Here is a 15,329-nt window from a genome sequence, read left to right as displayed (position 1 = left end):
TATGAGTTGAGCCAGGAGCTGTGCTGGGATGTCTGAAACAGCTCCCAACTCTTAAAGGAGAACTAAACCCTAAAAATGAATATAGCTAGAAATTCATATACTGAACATATTGGACCAAGCTTAAGGTTCACTTGAGGTAATGTGGCATTAAGGAAAGAACTCTTTCACTGGTCTAAAACACACCTTAAATCCCCAAGCTCCTTTTGAGGATAATACAAAAATGAGAAAATTAATTAAAAGTGTATTTTAAGACAGAGTAATTCTGAAAGTATACATATTTATTTAACATTAACAATCTTCCAATTAAAATTTGGCCAGCCAGAAACACAATAAATAGCAATATAAATACATAAAAGATAATTATCAAATTGCTTCAGGTAGGTGGTCACTTATTTAAAATCTTAATGATACAATTTTCCAAATACTCTTAGGTTGTATTAGGTGGTTCCCCCAGTTTTAAAATAGCAATTACATAAACGGAAGTTGCTGTGAGTTATAGTTCCCCAACTCTGAAATAATATGGTGTGAGTTATAGTTCTGCAATTTGGTAATTAGGTTAGAGGTAGCTTTCCCAATGGATTGCCAGGCTAATAATTATGTGTAAATATGTAAGAAAGATTTCCAAAGGGGTTAACTGGTGCGTCCCCCACTTCTCTCTTTCCAGTTATGAGTGCCCTCCAAAAAATGGGATTGATCTCACCAGACCCTGCATTCTGGTTTTCCTCAGGGGTACAGCTGGGCACAAACATTCAGTGACAAGTCACTCAGCATTGAATCCAATAGTCTGTTCACAATGTCTTCTGGTGAAAAGCTGAAGTTAAGATGGCTGCCATCCTTCAGTTATCACAGTACTGTACCTTTAGAGTAGACAGCATCAGCACTGTGATAACTGAGCCAGGGCAGCCTGTCAGTCACAGTGCCCCTGTAAATCACTATTATATATTCAAAAGCTAACAGATCTGAATGTATATACATCTTCTGCAATCTCTTCAAACAGCCAGTCATCGTATTATCATTGTGGAATAAAGGGGATCAAAGCAAATTCTGAACAACTTTCCAATATATATGAAATATTTTCAATAATTTATATATGCAATTGCCATTGAGAACGGTAACTATTTGCCCTTTTTAATCTCTGCACAACTGGTTCTGACTACATAAACTATTGAAATAATGTTGCAGTAGTCAACTCCCCTCCAGCCAGGACTCCAACTGCCACAATGCCTTGCATGTTCTGTAATAAACAGACCTGAAAAATAGATGGCAATACAGGATTAAAGTTAGCATTGTGATTCATAAAGTTGTAACAATCTTCAATAACTCCAAAATATACTTATATACACTAAATATACTTATAAAGGGATACGGACATGGGAATAAAACGTTTTTTTACCAAGCGCATCAGTTAATAGCACTTCCCCACCATAATTCTGCACTGAAATACATTTCTCAAAATAGCAAACAGATTTTTTTTATATTTTATTTTGAACTCTGACATGGGGCTAGACATATTGTCAGTTTACCAGCTGCCTCCAGTCATTTGGCTTGTGCTCTGATAAACTTAAGTCACTCTTTACTGCTGTACTGAAAGTTGGAGTGATATAACTCCCCCCCAGCAGCCTAACAACAGAACAATGGGAAGGTAACCAGATAGCAGCTCCCTAACACAAGATAACAGCTGCCTGGTAGATCTAAGAACAACACTCAATAGCAAAATCCAGGCCCCACCGTGACACATTCAGTTACATTGAATAGGAAAAACAACAGCCTGCCAGAAAGCAGTTCCATCCGAAAGTGCTGGCTCTTTCTGAAGGCACGTGACTAGGCAAAATGACCTGAGATGGTTGCCTACACACCAATATAACAACAAAAATACACTTGCTGGTTCAGTAATGACATTTTATATTGTAGAGTGCATTATTTGCAGTGTAAACAGTGTAATTTAGAAATAAAAACTACATCATAAAAATCATGACAGAATCCCTTTAAAGGACAAAACAACCCCAACCACAGTTTCTTTGCCAGCATAACACCAGTTACCACTAATTATGTGCCATTAGATTTAGAACTAAAACAAATGTATTGTACATAGCCCAGGCCTAAGGCCCTCTGACGGGTCTGCATGACCAACTATGCTGTTGTGCTTCTTTCCATTCCTGCATCGAGTACCTTCCACCCAGCAGACTGGATTAGTAAATACAAATGGATTTATTTCCCCACAACCATATGGGACTTAACCTCTATATGCAAATACACAATACAAGATATCCAGGACCATACAGATTATATTAAAAAGCAATATTTATTGTCACCATGCCAAATATCTAAAATCATTTAAAATAAGCAGCGCTGCTTCGGGGGTGGGGATCCCATTTATCCTATTTTGCATATGTTATACAATACAGCACAATGTAAGAAACTGCGTGCACGCTATAGATCAAGACCTCCAATGTATGTGGATTGCAACCAACTGGATAAATCCGTAATTGAGTGTTCATAGGATGAGGAGAGCGACAGTCGTCGCGGCTGTAGTATAGGTAACCATTAAAGTGCTCAATTTGATGGTAGAAAAAGTACTTGTTGGAATCAGTTATGGGATATCTGATTTAAAACGGCATGTGAGGGCGAAGCCGGTGTGGGGTTAATTCTTTAGTGCCCAGAATGATGCAGTCTTGAATGGTATAAATGTAGGCACTAGAAGAGGGAATATCCTCTATACATATCCAATGGACATTCAGATCCCGGTACTCTGGTGGTATGGCAATCGCTATATGATGGTATTTATCCCACCACTCCGCAGCAAGCCTCAAGGCACAGCGCTGCGAGGGGATTTGCGGTTTCCTGTTCTCCGTCTTGAGGATGATGCGCATCAGAAGCTCAAATGATTGCGGGAGTCGGATGTGAGTATGGAGCGATGAGCAGCCGGTGTGAGAGGTGATCCATCACGGTCAGTAATTTCTCTATCTTGAACAGTGGCTTGCTGCGGAGTGGTGGGATAAATACCATCATATAGCGATTGCCATACCACCAGAGTACCGGGATCTGAATGTCCATTGGATATGTATAGAGGATATTCCCTCTTCTAGTGCCTACATTTATACCATTCAAGACTGCATCATTCTGGGCACTAAAGAATTAACCCCACACCGGCTTCGCCCTCACATGCCGTTTTAAATCAGATATCCCATAACTGATTCCAACAAGTACTTTTTCTACCATCAAATTGAGCACTTTAATGGTTACCTATACTACAGCCGCGACGACTGTCGCTCTCCTCATCCTATGAACACTCAATTACGGTTTTATCCAGTTGGTTGCAATCCACATACATTGGAGGTCTTGATCTATAGCGTGCACGCAGTTTCTTACATTGTGCTGTATTGTATAACATATGCAAAATAGGATAAATGGGATCCCCACCCCCGAAGCAGCGCTGCTTATTTTAAATGATTTTAGATATTTGGCATGGTGACAATAAATATTGCTTTTTAATATAATCTGTATGGTCCTGGATATCTTGTATTGTGTATTTGCATATAGAGGTTAAGTCCCATATGGTTGTGGGGAAATACGTCAATAATAAGTAAATGTGGACACCTCTTTTTATGCGGGCCTCAATTGGCTGCTATTAACTGTGTGCACCTTGCTTGGGTCATATGGATATTTGATACAAATGGATTTAACCAGTAGAAAGTAGAGAAGATGGCCAGGTTGACTATATTTAGATGACATATAAGTGTATTGAGGTAGTGAGGTAGTGCAAACTCCTTGCACTTGCCCCTCTTCTGCAGCAGTTCCTTGTAGTGGAGCAGGCATAAAGCCTGTGTGATATAAGCTATTGCCTAGCAACAGGGCCGGATTTACATAGTAGGCACCTCAAGGCCCACTGTCCTACGTCGCCCCCGTCCCCTTCCTTTTATTCGTTCAAATTTTCATCATCGGGACCAGAGCAATGGGGATTGGCACACAGGAAATTTAAAAAACTATCATATCACCTGCGCATCCCCAGTGTTTCTGAACCAATGTCGGTGTGGTTGGGCAGCATGCTGCCCCCTAAAATCCTGCTGTTCTAGGCCCAGGCCTTGGTGGCCTCTCCACAAATCTGGGCCTGCATAGGCCTTTGCCTGTGTGATCTCAGGGCTGCATAAAATAACACTCCCTGACAGCCTGGGAGTGGCTGACAGGAAGAGGAAGCAGAAGACAACGGCAGAGAAAGGCCTGGCAGAGAGAGACATGCGGTGGTGAGAGATCAGTGTGCTGCCTGTGGGTCATAGAGCTGGAAGGCCCTGACCAAAAGCAGTCATTTGGATCAGGCTGGCACAGGGAAGGCAGATACTGTGCCTGGAGAGAAAGAGTGTGAGAAAGGAGTCCAGATTAGAGGAATCAGTACTTGCAGGGGATTCCCATCTTTGTATCCAAAGGGGCTGGAGTCACAATGTGTGTCCGTAAGTGCTTGACTCGCCTGAGGAATGACTGTAAAGCATCCAAAGAAACTTTTGGAATGAGTATTAATATATAAAGTGACAGCATCCTAAAGGAGCGCTAGAAGATTTCAGAGACTGTGTTTGTTTGAAATTACATTAAAGGACTTTGCCTTCTTTAGTTAGAGAGATAGACTGTGCTGGCCCTAGTTAGTTAGTGAGGCCCCATTTCCACTTTTTCAGGAGTGTGGCATGTATTAGTTTCCCTTTTACTTAAATTTATTTTAGATAAACAGTTAATTAATTTACCAACTACTGTGTGTGAATGACTACTATTTCCTGGTGGGGCACCCGTAGTTACATTCCAGGATCCCACTAGGTGGAGGCATTGCGCTAATAAGTACCAGGTTCCCAGTCTCTCCCAATAGCACTGAGAGGCCCTCAGGTTTGTCCCGTGTCATCAGGTAGGTGCAACATGTGAAGTGTAACACCAACAGAGGGGTGTCAAAAGGATTATATAAGCAAAAATACAAAACTTACATTTTAAATGTAGCACCCCCACATTCATCTCTTTAATGGTGTTTATGTCAGTAAAAATGGGTGTTATTTTTGGACATCTCTCCCTTCTGCTATAAAGGCCATAAAAAGTCACACTTTCCCATCTCAGCAAATCAATTTTCTGTAGACCTCACTCCGTGTATAGTGTCATTAATGTGCTGAAACAGGAAAGCATTGTCCAGAAAATGTTGCCACAAAGTAGGAAACATTAAATAAAACCTTCTCGGGCCATTATTCTTCCTCCTCATACTGACCACAGCCATTTATGAATAAACATACCGCTGATCCACTGAAACTCAGCCCACTTTAACATAAAGCCCCACCCCCTTACAGATCTTTGATGCAGGAGTGTCATACAAACACAGGACCATTAGAATGAATGGAGTGTTCTCCATTTAAACCACTTTTGCCAACACTTGTCATTTTTATATGATGATGCAACTGCACATAAAAAAACACCCATGCTCCTAAATAGTTCCTGTGCTGATATTGCTTCCAGAGACAGTTTGGAACTGGACTGGAACTGGGGACATGTTATTTTTTGAAGATACTGTCATCTGCACTGGATGAGGGTGGGATTCTTCTGTGATGGGCAGGATGGGGGGGGAGTAAAATCTTAGACGATGCTTTATCACACTGTCATAGAATGGAGAACTCACGATTTTTAAAACAAATAGAAATGTTTACAACTCAAAAAATATATTGCACCAAATAAAACTTGAATTTAATATACATCATATACATGTAAAAAATGTGGCCCTCTAACTGTTGCTTAAATAACTTCCAGCTTTTGACTATGAACTATCTGCTGGGCAGATTTATCAAAGGTCAAATTTCGAAGTTACAACTCAAATGGGAGGTCATTTATGGGAAAATGAGAAAGTCAAATATTTGATCGAATGTGAACAACCCGAAAATTTCAATTGAATTTTCAAATCCTCAAAAACCTCAATGTCAGGAAGGCAGTTAGAATCTTCAAATGGTTCAACAGACCTCTGCCATTGATTTATAAATGAACTCGGCAGGTTTTACGTGTCGGATATTCAAATTAGAACTGTTTCCAGGGTCGAGGTGTGATAAATCTCAAGTTCGATTTCAAGTTCGAGTTGGCAGTTTAAAATTCAAATTTGTGAGTTTTAACCAAAAAACGAATTTTGAAAATTCTAATTCAAATTTACCATTCAAACCTTAGAGGGATACTGTCATGGGAAAAAAAATTTTTTTTCAAAATAATAGTGCTGCTCCAGCAGAATTCTGCACTGAAATCCATTTCTCAAAAGAGCAAACAGATTTTTTTATATTCAATTTTGAAATCTGACATGGGGCTAGACATATTGTCAATTTCCCAGCTGCCCCAAGTCATGTGACTTGTGCTCTGATAAAATTCAATCACTCTTTACTGCTGTACTGCAAGTTAGAGTGATATCACCCCCTCCCTTTTTCCTCCCAGCAGCCAAAAAAAAGAACAATGGGATGGTAACGAGATAGCAGCTCCCTAACACAATATAACAGCTGCCTGGTAGATCTAAGAACAGCACTCAATAGTAAAAATTCATGTCCCACTGAGACACATTCAGTTACATTGAGAAGGAAAAACAGCAGCCTGCCAGAAAGCATTTCTCTCCTAAAGTGCAGGCACAAGTCACATGACTGGGGGCAGCTGGGAAATTGACAAAATGTCTAGCCCCATGTCAGATTTCAAAATTGAATATAAAAAAATATGTTTGCTCTTTTGAGAAATGGATTTCAGTGCAGAATTCTGCTGGAGTAGCACTATTAACTGATGTGTTTTGAAAAAAACATGTTTTCCGATGACAGTATCCCTTTAATAAATCTGCCCCTTGTAGTCCAATAACAGAGAGTGAACAGCCGTAGGTTAAAACTCAACAGCAAAATTCAGTATAGTAGTTAAGTGAGTGATTGATCACCAGTGAGCACATTTAGGAGAGAAATAATATGAAACATGCAGAGGCATAGGTTCTCTAGCATTACAGCCCAGCAAGGAATGGAAATAGGAAAAAACAGTATCATTAGAGAGTCTTTCAGCTACATACCCATGGTGTACAGACCTTCTACCAGTCAGAATTGTCACTGTAGCATGCATTATGTGTCTAGTCACAGTCCAGCCTCCCAGGCTCCTCCTGCTGGATCTTTCCCGTAAACAACTTTTAGCTACGGTATATTTACAATTGGAGGGCATGAATTAACTACTCCACTACCAGGGCAACGTACAAAGCAAGTGCGTCTTGGAAAAACATTATGAACACATAGGTGTGGCTGCTGGAGAACTAGAAAAAAAAGGAGATCACTAAAATAGTAATGGGGAATGGTTAAAGTTCTGCCCAAACGGTGGCACCCTCGGATAACTGGCAGGGGGGGATCATTCATGGGAGTTGTAGTCCAGCCACAGATAGAGTAATGCTGGTTCAGCAATTTAACAATACTGACATGTTTAAAAAGAGAAAGCCTTATGCAGTGAGGTGACCTATATAAATGAGGCATTTCATATGAGCACCCCTGGATGATTTGAATATCCCTAGTCCTGGTATAATGGGCAGCAGAAATATCTGTAGTTGGGGAGTGCTACAAACAGGCAGATTGCTGAGCCCATATAATCACTATAAAGCAGCTGCCTCATGAAAGTGGCAACAAGTAAAGAGAAGGTATGCCCAAACCTGCTAAGAAATACACTCTTTCATCCCCAAATCACATCTAAGTCCCTATTGCTTATGTTTGGATGTCTGTGCCTAGGAATGACATACTGTGCACTACATACATGTGCGCTATTTCCCAGCCCTTCCTAGCTTTACCCTATCCTACTGCCCTGTTGCCACACACTGCATTTCCCGCTGGAGTCTCCAGCCCCGTGTCCCCCACTTCCCCCCAGTACTAGCCAGCATCACCCCATTTCTTACCGCTCGTCTGCCTCTCCGACAATCTAGTGACGCAGCAACATAAGCAACGTGACTGTCGCCATTTTTCTGTTTTTATTAAATCTCTCTGCCATGTGATAGATATAGAAAAAAAAACAACTTCCGGGTCTCATGACCAGCAGCAGGAGAAAAACAAAAGGCACATGAGTCGCTTGTCAGTTTGTGGTGGAACCCAGGCAGGGGGCAGTGGAGGGCTCTTTCCTCCTACATTGCATGCTGTCAATTGCACCGAATAGCCATTATTCTCTTTACTCACAAATCTTTTTTTTTACACCTTATAAACAACTGATATTTCACAGCTCATAGTTAACCACATAAGAAATGTTATTTATCGTTTTGTAAGCCATAATGTCTAGTCAGAGACCAGGCTCCTCCTCCTGCTGCTGCTGCTGCTGGATCCTTTATGTACACATAACACATTGTAGCATTTATAGGGCGGGTAGGGGGCGGAACACTATTATATATTAACTTACTATTATATATTAACCCCTGCAACATTAACATGCAAACAAGCTTCGGGCTGGGAGAACAGTGAAAACACAAAGGAAATATTTATAATAAGGGTGAAAAGGAGCATATCACAGTTTGCCACATGGAAATGTCACCACTCTCTGTTCACTTGAATGGAGTTTTAGGGGCATATTTATGAAAGGGTGAAAACTTACTTTCAGTCAGCTTTTTAATAAATATATTCCCACAGGCTTAAATACAGGGGTGTCGATGCTTCCTCACAAATTTCCCCCCTCTTTGAGTGATAAAAGAACAGTAACAAAAAAAATGAAAGGGTTTTTAAATAATGAATAATGTAGTGTTGTCCTGCGCGGGTAAAACTGGTGTATTTGCTTTAGAAAGACTTCTATAGTTTATATAAACAAGATAAAAGATAAACTATATAGAATCGCATTGTATACTGCAATCTGTGGGTTCTGGCAAATGCCATAGGGGCTGCTGTAAGATGCCATAGAAAGTGACTGTTACGTGGGCTGGTTTGGGCCTCTGTGTACTAGGAATGCCAGGGCCTAGTTTGAATCCCAGTCCGGTCCTGACAGGGCTTATCCGTTTTTAGCAATGCATCCTGTGCTTTTTCTCTTTTTTCAGCTATTATGAATCGCTGCCCCCATGGCTACACTGCAGCTTGTTAATATATCTATTGTAGTCTTTCTGAACTAACCAAACCTGTTTTACCAGTGCAGGGCAACACTACATTATATTTTCATTAATTGAATACACTTTCATTTCTTGATGTTACTTTTCCTTTAAGTAGATCCCCCAATGGCCAGTTCCTTACCCCCCAAGGGCCCCCTTCCCAGTAGTAGGGCCCCCTCTGTGCTTCTCCCCTTTGCGTCTTCTTTATGCGATCAGGTGGGGGAGGGGAGTTTATCCGCCAGCTCTGTGGAGAGGGTCTAGGCTGGCCAGCCCAGTCCAATGCTGCTGGTCAGTGCTGCAGCTGCTGCTGAAGTTATTTGAAGAAGATCGCAGGCCATTGTCAGTTCCACGGTACCAGCAGACACCAGTCCAAAATGCTCTACACAGGCCACGGCTCCACGCCCGCCACCATAGCTTCAGAGTCAGTCTAAGATCCACCGCACTTAATAGAATGCGCATGCTTCACGAGGTGCGGCCCGGGGACGTTGGCTGTGATGTTCCTGCAGGCTGCCTCCCTGCCTGTGATGTGGGATTTACGTTACGTGCAGGTGCATAGCAGGGTCATGTGGTAGGCAGTAGTGGCAGCAGGCAGCAACCCCGACCTCACGGATTATAAATTATTTTATTAAACCATAGCAAGTTAGTTAAAGCAAGGGCCCCAGGGGTCCACCAAGCCTGGGCCCACCAGGTTTTTTCACAGGGCCCAAGCAGGCCAGTCCGACCCTGCATGTGCAGTGCATATTCCGTGACATCACAGCGCACTGTGCACATGGTGTCACAAAAGACATGTCCACACTATTTTGGTGTCACACTGCACCCTGGGGCACTCAATGCCTAAGGCAGCACCAGACCTTAAAATGCAACTGTAATCTGCAATTTGTATTGAATTGCTACAGATGCTATTGGCAAGTGCACATGAAGAATAAAGCCCCTATGTTATTGAGTGAAAACAGTAATAAAATGCGGGAATTTTGCTGGTCTTTCTTAATGGATAAATCAAAACATAATTCTAAACAACTTTACAATATACATTCATTAAAACTTTAAAGTTATTTATAAAAATAACTGCTACTGAAAGCAACGTTTACCTAACTCCTCATTGTTACTTTTAAACAATGTTGCAAAAGTATTAGTTCGCAATGACAAGTCTGTTAACCAGCTGGCTTTTGTCTTTACACTTGAGGGGGCACTGCTGCCTGAGGCAAGGTTCTCAACCTCCCTCTGCCCCAGTGACCCCGTCAGTGACCCCCAAGCACATTTCTATTTGACTGGATTCCCACCATGACCTACCTAGCATGGCATCCACTGCACCACTTATGACTTGCATGTGTAGATCAGAAGTGGCCTGAAAAGTTTTGATCTGCACGTACCAACTCTACTTAGGCCCCAGTGCAGGCTCCCTATGCATACTTAAGGGGCCCGATAGATTATCCAATCATTAGGGCCAAAGATTGAATCAGCCCCATTTGGCTCAGCATGTGGGTGGTCATATCATGCCCAGATCCATTCATTTGCAGGGTATTAAGAATGGGGCTGTGAGGACACAGGAAGGAGAAGTGAGGAGATGGAGCAAGGAAAACGAAAAGAACAGCGGGGAATGAAATCTACGCTTCTACCATGCACTAGATAAGGGGTCCCCAACCTTTTTTTTTTTTTTACCTGTAAGCCACCGTAAGCTAAATAGTGACTGTATTGACTATTCGGCAGCCCCTATGTTAACTGGAAGTCTAAATGAGACTCTCTTTGGCAGTACACCTGTTTTTTATGCAACCAAAACATGCCTCCAAACTAGCAATTCAAAAATAAGCATTTAAAGGGGACTTGTCACCCATTTTTTTTTTCAAAATCCTATTTTATCACATTAGTCAAGCAAAATGAACTTTAATTACACAATATAAATTATTTGAATATTGTTTCCTTCAGTCTGGGAATTCATTTAAAATAGCTTTCATGTCCCTGTTTTATTTAACCTGAAAAAAATCACAACACTATTTCTATTTACCAATAAGGGACAAGTATACAATAACTAATAAGCCTTAATGGGTGTAATGATCAGGATATCCTTGTCATTACACACACTGGGAAACAGTAGTACAATACAAGATTTTATAGTGTTTGTAAATTGCTCCTAATTGGTGAGTAGAAAATGTTGTGATTATTGCCTATTATTTTAAAGAGCTTTCATGTCCCAGTGTCTGTGTCATTTAAACTATGATTAAGTGCCCTGTTTAGAAATTATAGTCCTATTTCTAATCACATTTAATCTACATGGTGGTCACATTTTGAGTGCAAGCTACCATACTTCCTGATGTCAATTCTAGCTTAGCTAAATCAATTATTTGCTGAAATAGGACTTAGTGGGAAATGGTATTATGGATCACATACCATTAATTTGTATATATTAATTGATAGCACAGTAATAATAATAATAATAATAATAATTATTATTATTATTATTATTAATAAAAAGTAATTAGTAATGACCACCCCTCTTCCAGCACACAATCTGGATCTCCCCTTTCTGACCCCTACATCTATCTATAGATATACCCCTTCAAATGTTGCAGGGCTGCAGAGATTTTAGAATGCTTTGCACTGGAAATCCACAGCAAAATGCAACAGCAGAATGTTTGATTGTATGCCCTGCTGCCATGGGAAGGTTTAGGCACAAATTGCTTTTAAAAAAGAGTGAGATGTAACCCTTTCTTTCCACACTTGCTTAGGTTAGGATTACACTCAGCATACACCAGGCAAATTTGGAACTCTCTGAATTTTGCATTTTATTGCATGAAAAAGTAAATGTAGTGGGCACCTGAGTAATGCTGCAATGGTGACATTAGCATGATTAACTAATGACATTTAGGATGACTGTCTGACACAGTCCTTGGAAATATCAGTCCCACATTTTACTCTCGATGGGGTTAATACATGAACAGTTCAGTTCCTAGCACAAAGTCCCTCCTAAGTGCACTTATTACCCTAGGTAGCACTACCTTCCCCAAAGTACATCTCCTTGGAAATTTCTTTAATGTAGCAGGCACACACAAAAGTCCTGTCCTCTCACAGAGGCTATAGTGTTGCCAATATCCTCACCTTGTTTGGTTACTCACCAGAGAGCTCACCTGGGCTGGCACACAAGTTTTTACAGGCAACTCTGCAGTGCTAATACTTTCTGCAATGGCATTGTCTGGACTTCTTGCAGCTTGATAGGTAACAGGATGGTGGTCTCGCAGCTGAAGCATCAGACCTCAGCTCCTGGCAAAGCTCAGCAGATATAGCTTTCTCGCACTAGGCATTATAACAGGATGGTGGTACAGTTGAAGCTTCAGACCTCAGCTCCTGACCAAGCTCAGCAGATGAAGTTTTCTCCCACTAGGCACTAGTATCAAAATTGAAATGAATGGTTGGATGCGATTGGATCATAAGTCCTATGTTCTGGATCCTTATCTCTACCTCCAGGTGTCCCACTGTAGGTTGTATCACTACGTTCTGGATCCTTATCTCTACCTCCAGGTGTCCCACTCTAGGTTGTATCACTGTGTATATCTGACTGAAATTAAGGTGAAGGGGGATGCTGGCACTAGCATGCAAGTCCAGGACAGGTGATCAAAGACCGTATGATTCATTACACTCACATTGGGGAACAAGCCTTCAAGGACAAATTTAAAAGCGTGACACTGGTCAACTGTTGGGGGCAAATCTGTATTTTTAGGTGGTAGAAGGCATGTGCCCCAAAAGCACTACCTAGGCCCACTACTGCCTAGGGCCCCATTTTGTTTTAATTGAGCTCAGAGTGCACATGCATCACATACTGTACACCTGCACATTTCCCAGCCAATCAAATGCCCCTCTGCCGGTAGCACAGGAGCTGGTTGGTCTGAAAGGAATGAAGACAGCAGGGAACTAGGGGAAATATTCTCTGATGCCCTGCGAATATACTTGGCAACCCAGTTCATGCTCATTTCTTATATTATCCATCACCTGAATATTTAATCAGATTAACTTTCCCAGTCAAAACCTTTTGTATAATAAGCTTCTACATGTCTAGACTGCTTGAAACATCTGATAGTGATTGAAGAGCATATTATACAGTGTTCATTGTCTCTCACACATTTTTTAGATTCCAAAGGAAGGGAGTCCAGAAAGTGCATCAGTAAAAACAATAACATAATTAGATGATAATTATATTTTTATATAATTATCATCGCCCTGTCGTCATTTCTGAAGAGGAGCGCATGCAGAGAATCGGTAAGTAATTTCTTAATAAAAGCTTTGCGAATTAAAAGTTTAAAACTGTGTTGGTGTTGGAAACAATTTTTTTTTAAAAAAAAAAAAAATTACTGTTACCTATCCTTTAAGATATGAAGATCCAAATTTGGCAAAGATTTTCTATCCGTAAACCCCAGGTCCCGAGCATTCTGGATAACAGGTCTCATACCTCATATACTTCAAGTGAGTGGAAGAGGGGGTGGTAACCCCAGTGTGCAATTTGAGGGGTATCCCTGAGATTCTATCAGGCTATTGGAACGTTCTGACAAATGCCTGGTGGGCCTCTCAAAGTTGATGGGAGCCAATGCCAAATTTAGTTATTTTGTCACTTTAATGGGGACCCTAGCCACTAATGTTTTTTTTTTTTAAACTTGGGGGGGGTGGCCACCAATTTATTTTAATTTGGGGGCTGGCCACCATTTATTTTTTTTACTTTTATGGGGGAGAGACCTGACCATCAATATGTTTTTCCTTTTATTGGGGGGCCATGACCATCAATGTTTTTTTTAACTTGTATGTGTGTGGGGGGAGGGGGGCAGTACATTAATATGTGGGCTTTGATTTTATATAAGGCCAGGGCTGCTTTTTACTCTGGCCCTGGATCCTATGGTGAATTTATGAGGAAATTCTATGAACCATTTAATTTTTAAAATTATAATCTCTGCATTGAAGATGAGTTAGTGTAATATACAAAGGTTGCTTTTTTTTGTATCTTCTTTACATTTTGGCAAAAAATATTTCCTAAATAAAAGTTCGAATCCCGGAGCTGTGGTGTCCCCAAAATCCAGCAATCAGATAGGCTCTCCTCCTCCCTCGTAAAACACTCTTCAAAAAATGAATTGCTGTATCTCTCAAAAACCAAAGTTTATCAAGGGGGAGATAACAGAAAGTTTATATAGTGTAGTATTTTATACAATTCAAACTTCACCCTTTGTGATTTCTATAAATCTATATCAACAGTGCATTCAATCTTTGATTAGATATGATACGCTTTATAAACATGAAAAAATAAAACCAAAACTTGGCATTAACTCTATGAGCGTGTAATTCTACGTGCAGTGATTCACACAGTGTGAGCACGTAACCAGGGAGATAGTGGTATAGCAACCGACCGCTGAAATGCTAATGCCCCCAGTGGTATATTATACTCACTAGACGTGAGATCAGGCAGGCGTTGATTAAAAAACTTTTTTCGTTCCGTTCTTAGGCTTCCTCTTTATCCTCTTGTTTGGAGAGATAAAAGGACATGTGCAGAAGCGCTTTTCACCAGTTTAATATATATTAAAAATCACACTTACAAACATGCGTTGTCAAAGTGCATTAAAAAAAAGTGTCCTGCGCGTCCCGTATTGTGCTTTTGCTTCCTTGGCGTCCCTTAGAATCCAATGAGCATATTGGTGGTGTGCTTCCACAGTATCAGAACAAAGACGTCTTCGCTAACGCGTTTCGCCAACTGGCTTCCTCATCAGTGTTTTTTTTAACTTATATGTGTGTGTTGGGGAGGGGGGCAGTACATTAATATGTGGGCTGCTTTGATTTTATATATGGCCAGGGCTGCTTTTTACTCCCAGTCTGGCCCTGGATCATATGGTGAATTTGTGAGGAAATTCTATAAACCATATAATTTTTAAAATTATAATCTCTGCATTGCAGATGAGTTAGTGTTATATACAAAAGTTGCTTTTTTTGTATTCTCTTTACATTTTGGCAAGGAATATTTCCTGTGGGCAAAATGGTAGTTAGTGCATTTCAAATGACCCATGTATACCCTAAAACCTGATTCAGTGTCTATATTTTTTTTGTTCACTGAAAAGTGGCAGATTTGACATGCATTTGTCCAATCCTATTGAACCAAAAGGTAAATAAATGCTTTCCTATTTTTATTTCGCACCGTGTTTACAATAGTCATTGGTTTTGCTCATGTATTATTACCCTATGTTTGTAAGTCATTTTGTAATTGCACTACGTTTGTAATTTCCGGACACTTATACGCCATTTTCGC

The 15,329-nt window shown here is 40.7% G+C and overlaps 1 long non-coding RNA gene across 1 annotated transcript; it reads right to left on the bottom strand.

Annotated features, from left to right (window-relative positions):
- Nucleotides 1–257: 257 nt before the first annotated feature.
- On the bottom strand, nt 258–8,542 carry LOC108715525. Its single transcript, XR_001935526.2, has 2 exons — nt 7,895–8,542; nt 258–1,249 (listed from the first exon to the last, which is right to left on the bottom strand). It is a non-coding gene; the product is annotated as an uncharacterized LOC108715525 (long non-coding RNA).
- Nucleotides 8,543–15,329: the final 6,787 nt, after the last annotated feature.

The sequence above is a fragment of the Xenopus laevis genome, chromosome 4S (assembly GCF_017654675.1).
Source record: "Xenopus laevis strain J_2021 chromosome 4S, Xenopus_laevis_v10.1, whole genome shotgun sequence".
NCBI lineage: Eukaryota > Metazoa > Chordata > Amphibia > Anura > Pipidae > Xenopus > Xenopus laevis.
This window is presented reverse-complemented; position numbering and strand designations above follow the sequence as displayed.